Below are 7446 nucleotides of genomic sequence, written 5' to 3'. Positions count from 1 at the left end.
TTTTTTTAAAGATGAGCGATATTTTTGAGGCTTGATTTGTACTTCTTGCCATATTTATTATTATGATTATATGTGAAAGTGAAGCTGTAATTGAACAATTGTATATAGTACATTAGCACATAAATTTTGATTCGTTGAACATACATACATATAAATATAATAAATGTTTATTAGATATATATAGCATGTACATACAATATATATGGATTCTATCTAGAAGGGGGTGAAATCTCTAGGCATAGCGTGCGGATTTCAAAGACATGCTACACTCATTCACACACATTTAAAATTTGTTGCTTGGACAAACAAATAATTTTTTAAATATTATCATTTTGTTTATTGAAATTTGTTGATATAATTATTAAATTATAAATTAAACTTAAAGGTACGGTTAACGAGTTATAATTACGTTTTACGTACTACCTTTACACAACTAACAATAATACCACTAAATTGGGGGGTCATTTATATGTACATTTATATCTTAATTATAATAAAGTTCACGTAAAATCGATATAACCCATCCCCCTTAGTAAATATTTCGCTAACATGAAATGAGTTGAGCATTAACAAATGTTTTGCCTTTGGCATTATTTTGTTTATAATTGCCCTGATTTAGATAGTCAGTGAAAAGTTCAGGACAACTACGATATGGCTGGTCGGCTTCTGTCAATATTATTGGTGGCGTAAAAGATCTATATCTATAAAGATCATAAATATTATTTAAATAAGAATACGGATTAGCATTAAATAAATGTGTTTGAGTTGATGGGGCAAATGAGAATGGAATTTGTGTTACAATAGTATAAATTGCGATATCACTTGGTGTCACTTCTGTACCGCTGCATTGTGACTCCGCCCCGTATCCAGAAGATAGTGACGGTAACAAAGCTAACAGTGAAGGGGGTGGAGCACCCTCTGAAACAAAATTTTTATGACTGTAAGGATTTAAATATTCCACCGATGGTTGAATTTTATTTGATAAAATTGCACTATATGGAATTATGCCAAAGGACAATCTTTGATCCGAATTTATCACTTTTGTGTCAGGTCCGGCTTTGAAATTATCGTATGAAGGTAAATTTGATCTTAGCTCTTCTTTTTCACTTGTGTATACATAGGAATGAGGTTTCACTTTCGGATAATGTAGATTAGGTTCCTCACTTGCTTGATATGGATTTTGTTGAGAATTATGCAGCGGAGGAGCAGCCAGCCACTGTGGGGATACATATATGATAGGCTGATAAACAATGCTACCACTACTACCATTTAATGAAGGATATGTTTGTTTTGTTTGAGTTGTTTTTGATTTATCCTCTGTGTATAAACCAGTTTCTTGCATCGGCGCGGAATCTATATTTTGGTAAGTATTTTTAACAGATGAGTTTTTATAAATTTTCTCTTTTTTTTTTGTATATATCGGTCCATTTTTTTTAAATTTATCAGTGCTGTAGTCGTTGTTCTCTTTTGCTTTATATTTTTCTATATTCTTGCACTCAGTACCTTCGCTAGTTCCCTCCTCATAATTGTTATTAATAACATAAGAATTTTCTGCCCCATTTATTTTAGGAGTATTGCCTTTATCGTAATTGTTTATATAACCCGCACCATTTAATCCATTAGTATTAAAATCTATGGTTCTTAGAAATGGTTGAAAAATTCTTAACGGATCAAACGGTTGCAAGGGGTATAAAGGAGGTAATTGTTGAAAGAAAGGGATAGCAGATGAAGTTGATTGATTTTCATAAGTATCGCTTGCAGCAGCGTTGTAGTTATTGTTGCAACAAGTAACACAACCCTCATCGCCAAAAGAATCCTGAAGACCGATATCCTTCCAAAACTTTTTTAGAAATGACCGCTGTGTTCGTTTCAACTCTTCCGTAGGCTCTATATGGTTCGAGCTTGTATCTGCTTCAAGGTAGTATAACGATTGAATGGAATTCAATTCGCAAGGATTTATGGTAGAAATCTTGATTGGTAAAACTTTTTTTGCTGATGAACTCCATAATATAAGAATAATAAACGATTTAAGTTTCATTTTTCACCGATTTTTACCTAATTTATTGTCGCAACTGTATCCACCTCAAATTGAAATGCAAAAAACTGAATACAAATACTTTGACTGACTTTTATTGATACAATTTTCCATTTAAGTTCCAACATATGTTTGTGTACCATTTTCAGAATAAAAAAATTGCTGATTAAGAAAGTATAAGCAATACATGGACTGCTTTAAGCAGGTGCAATCGACCCAATTAATTTACACATGTAGAGTAGGTTAGAATATCAGTAAAAGTTTTTTGACTGCACATATTTTAATAATGGTAAAAAAAATTGTATATTTACAAACACTTTATATTACGCCCCCATTTGCATGTACGTTTATGTGTGCATATACATATGTAATAATTCCACAGCTCTACAAAACAAAGAAAAAAGAATTTTGTCGCCCCGGATATCTTAACAAATTTTGATGTTTTCAAATGCCCAGACAAATTTCTTCATAAAAGTATTGAATGTGCTCGGCTTACAACGCCGGTCCGTTTTGGTACCTAGAACTCCTATAAAAATTTATCATAATACTTCAACAAAACTGACATTATAAATATATCTGTTACTTTATTTCATATTTTCTGATTTTTGTAATTTTAAATAAAAATGAAGATTTAAAAATAAACGAGGACAAATCTTACAAAATTGTTGATGGTTTTATAAACTGTGGCTACCTATATCTCCTAAATCAATCTCATATCTGGGGCAATAAAACCACTGTTGATGATGAAGAAATTTGGAGCATGCGTTCTCTTTGGCAATTTGAGCATGTCGTTATTGCAAAATTGGTGCTCATTAAAAATATAAAGTATTTGGTATTTCCAAAAACGTATTTAATTAAAAAATGCCCACCAGAGATAGTGAAAATCTTAAAGAAACAAAAAGATATTATCTATAAAACAGTATTATGCAGTAGCAAAAAGTTATAAAATAACGTTATGTCATAGTCAACCCAGTTCACCGCAAATTTTACATAACTGTATAAAGCAATATGTTCATGCATGGGTAAGTCAAGAAAGAGAATAAGTTGCTTACCCTTTATTGATAATTAATATAGTTTCAGTTTTACTCTTAAATTTATTTATTAAACCAAGAAGAATTCAAGTGGAAGTTACTGTGATCATTTAAGTGTTAGTATTTTTTACGTTTTAGCCCATTGAAATACAAAACTACTCATTGAAGTCTGTCGATAGCAGCAATTTTCGACATGTTTACGAATTTATGTTAATACCCTTTAAGAAATGCAAATAAGAGTTTGGACAGTTCGCAGTCCAAGCAAAATTTTATTTAAATAAGATATTTGCTGTATAACATTAATAAATTATCAATTGTAAGATATTGTTATAAAAACTGTTAACAGATAAATAAAAATGCATACATATGTACGATATTTGATTACGTGGTATACAAAACTAGATTCCCAGCATATACATATGTACATACATATATACATGCAAACACATATGTATACATGTTTTTTTGCAATATGACGTTTTGTAAACGACAGCGAAATCAAAATCTGTATAAAAGAACATTGTACTGTATAAATTCATAATAGTAGAAATTCATTTTAGTATTGTATTGTATATAATTTTAATATGATAAAGTTTTTGATTCTCCTTTTCTCAATGAGTTCTGTGTTGTCTCAAATTATACAAATGGAACCGTCAAAGGGAATACTCTTCCCAGCTGGAATAGCACAATCAGTGCGAATTACACGGTCATCGTACTCCCCTTCTACACCTCCAGCGCCATATAGCGGTGTTTCTACATATCCACACTCGAGGCCAGCACCTGCCCCAACTCATTCAAATGAACCATCTTCGATCCCAGCACCACCATGTCCAAGGAACTACTTATTTAGCTGTCAGCCGTCATTGACACCAGCTCCATGTTCGTCTCCTGCTCCTTCACCATCTTACACAGTTCCAGCTCCAGCACCAGCCAGCTCGTCTTATGCCACACCACAAGACGCATACTCACATATCATTCCTCAATATTCTTTCGCTGGACCTGTTGTCAAAGAGCTATTTTAATATATTTTGCTTTTGCAGTAATAAGAATAGTTAGATTTTAAGAATTTTGATACAAGAAGTGATAATAAACACACAAAGAAATCCTATACACTTGGCGCGTTGTTATAAACATTTGACGTATCATTTTTTTTTTTACTCATATTTTTTATCTTGAATAGGTAAAACTTTTGGTTAAATTCATTTATTTGTTATTGTATTTGAGTATTCCACTGATACTATAATTGCATGTGTATGTCTTGAGTAATTTTTAGAATGACTATACAATCGTTAGTTGCCCATTGTTACAAGAAACCCCTGAAGGAGCCGAATGATCTAAGGCAGCTTAGAGGAATTGCATTCCAGCTCATTTGACTTTCATTTCCTTCGATTCCCTGGTTCCCAGTTCCACTTGGCGCCTTCTATGCAAAAAATTTCGGTATTAAATACTGAATTGTAGTCGTTTAAGTTGAAGTTACCTTCTGTATTGCTACAGAATAAGCTTCTCCTGTTCCTGATTTACCCCCTGATCCATCGGTGAATACATAAATTTCGCTGTTTGAACTGTCGATGACAAATCCATTGGTCCATTCTTCTTTATTGGGAAAGCAAAACGTGGGGTTGCCTCCATGAATATTTTTCTCGGCCAATCGAATAACAAGATCTAGTATTAATGTTAATACCCGCAGTGACGCTGATCCTGGCTCCAATGGCTTACTTTATTTCAATATATATTGACTGGATATCGAGGATGACCTTCCTAAGCCTTAGCGTTTATAATCTCCAGAAAGGAGACTCGCTGCAACTGTTTCGGGGTTTTTAATTCGTTTTTCGTTATTGCCATCCACTAAAGCACAAACACACAATATGTTAGTATAGGAGGGCATATGATACTTGCGAAAAGCCAATATATATTTGAGGCAATGGCTTTTCTACAATAGTTTCAAATACCAAGAGTTTTGGAAGACCTGCGTTCAACGGTATGAACTGATTTGCTTTTGTTGTTTTGTTGGGTGGAATTTAACCGTAGGTGATGTGTATATAGTAAAAATTTTATTGAATCTGTACTTGTATATGATCTTTCGATAAAAATCTTTTAATTTTTGCCGTTCTACTTACGCTATCTACTTGACCACATAAATAACCCTCCTGAAAATGGGTCGATCAAACTGCCATTAACGCGGCAATTAGATGAAGTCCTCGCGTCCCTCTATCTTCGCCCTAGACGACGCAATTGCGGTTTCTCTGATGGGCATCCTAGCAGAAGGAGGTATAATCTTCCTTCAAAGGCCTACCTCTGCGTAAGACTTCTTGTAAATTTAAATTAACTTTTATGTAATGAAATATATAGTTAATTCTTAATTATTCATATATTTGTACTATTATTTATTCCATTCAATACTTATTTTAAGTAAAACTCTTTTTTTGTAGAAAAGTCGCAGAAACATTTCAATTGACGAAGGATTTCATATTGTGAGAGTCTCCATGGCAGAGCATGGTCCGCTTTAGAACAGCTATACGTATCGAGCTATACTTAACATGTCCTACCGGATTTTTTGGATCATGGAGTCAAACCGAAATTTGGCGGTTTCTTCGTGCATTCTACTTGGCCTGCTTGGCCAGCGCTGAGCCACCATCGGTTCTTGTCCTATCGCAAGATCCTTTTGTCCCAAGGTCGATCGTAAGAGCTTCAGTTAGCTTTTTGTTTTCAAAAAGGCTAGCCTCTCCCTGGTTGCGTGGGTTCTAATATGTTATTGCTCTTTAAGCGTCTACGTTTCAAACTTGAGAATCTTACCGGATACCTGCTGTAGAACTGTATGGAAGAAGACAAGGTGAAAACATCTCAATACTTCCTTCTTGATTATCCCGCCTTTGCAAGATCAACGCTTAAACACTTGGGAGCTCGCCCTTTCAGTTATTCCACTGAGCTGCTGAGTATAAAAATTATACACCTAAGCAGATTTGTATAGGCCTCAAAGCGCATTGTCGTTATAGGATCTGATACAGGAGTTTTTTTTATGGCTTCCCAAAGGACTACATATAGTAGTCCAAGTGCGATTCCCATCTTGAGGATCAGCCATCGAAACTAACCTACCATATGGGGGCTCTTCCTAATCGTTTAAAGTGAGCGTTAAGATACAAATGTGTTGGTAGGGAACATTTGTTGTGGACGAGCCTTAATTTTCTTTCTGTTTGGTTGGCATGATATCTGACAAACAAATCCAATAACCTTACATTCATTGAACAAACAATATCATATTTTTTCATTGTGTTGAAAATGTCAAATTTTTGTACCGAAAGAGTTTTAAAGAGTCGCATCGAATGCTTGTCGAGGCATATAGTGATCATGCTCTATCAGAATCAACATGCAAATGATGGTTTCAATGGTTCAGAGATAATGCAGGAGAAATGAAAAACGTGGAAGACCACCAAGAAAATTGGAAGACACCGAACTACAAATAATATTGGATGACGATGATACTTTGAATCAAAAGCAAATGGCAGCCGTGTTGAATGTTGCACAACAAACAATTCGAGACTGTTTGAAAGATATGGGGAAGATTCAAAAGTGTGAAAAATGCGTGCCCCATGAATTGCATGAAAGACAAATGGAAAACCGATAAAAAAAACTTGTGAAATTTTGCTTAAAAACACGAAAGAAAGTTAGTTCTACATAGCATTGACACTGGGGATGAATAATGGATTTATTTTAAGAATCCTAAACGGAGAAAATCATGGGTTAATCCGAGACAACCATCGATATTAAAAGGGTGAGGTATACCACGCGCTTCTAAACACATTGGTACATATATACATACATCACTTCGGAGTCGTTCGGGTCTAAAACGCCTAACACATAGACGACGACAAGTGACAGGTAGCATTTGTTATATATTACCATACACACATTCTTATGGGCACAGTTTAGACAAATTTCTAATTTTGTCGACAACAATGGGCAGCTGTAGTGTTGTCACTTATATATGAAATGTAAAATTATTCAAAGCTCTAACAAGTCTAACGTTATCTTACCAACAGAAGCATAAAATAGCTTTGATATATCATATGTAATAACAATTGATCACTTAAAACAAATAAATTGACCTATTTACTTATTTTTGGCACAAAAAATTTCACTTTGAAGAAAGTATTTAAATTTTAAAGAAGTGAAAGGTTTTAGTACGGCAACAACGAAATTGTGTACATCAGCTGTTTAATATGTCGCTGTAGTCTTCAAAATGCTAAAGAAGCTGGCTCAAGACAGCGTTTGCCATCAAGAAAATTTTACTGTCGTGTAGTCGTCTCGTGTAGTCGTCTTTGTGTTCAAAACATTATTGTGGAATTAGTGCTCGACTTGCCGCCCTACCGTACGTCAAAAGTT

General features: G+C 34.2%; 1 long non-coding RNA gene across 1 annotated transcript; it reads right to left on the bottom strand.

Annotated features, from left to right (window-relative positions):
• Positions 1 to 3642: 3642 nt before the first annotated feature.
• On the bottom strand, positions 3643 to 7163 carry LOC138856236 (uncharacterized). Its single transcript, XR_011395359.1, has 2 exons — positions 4544 to 7163; positions 3643 to 4486 (listed from the first exon to the last, which is right to left on the bottom strand). It is a non-coding gene; the product is annotated as an uncharacterized lncRNA (long non-coding RNA).
• Positions 7164 to 7446: the final 283 nt, after the last annotated feature.

Source organism: Bactrocera oleae, chromosome 3, assembly GCF_042242935.1.
Source record: "Bactrocera oleae isolate idBacOlea1 chromosome 3, idBacOlea1, whole genome shotgun sequence".
Classification (NCBI taxonomy): Eukaryota; Metazoa; Arthropoda; class Insecta; order Diptera; family Tephritidae; genus Bactrocera; species Bactrocera oleae.
This window is presented reverse-complemented; position numbering and strand designations above follow the sequence as displayed.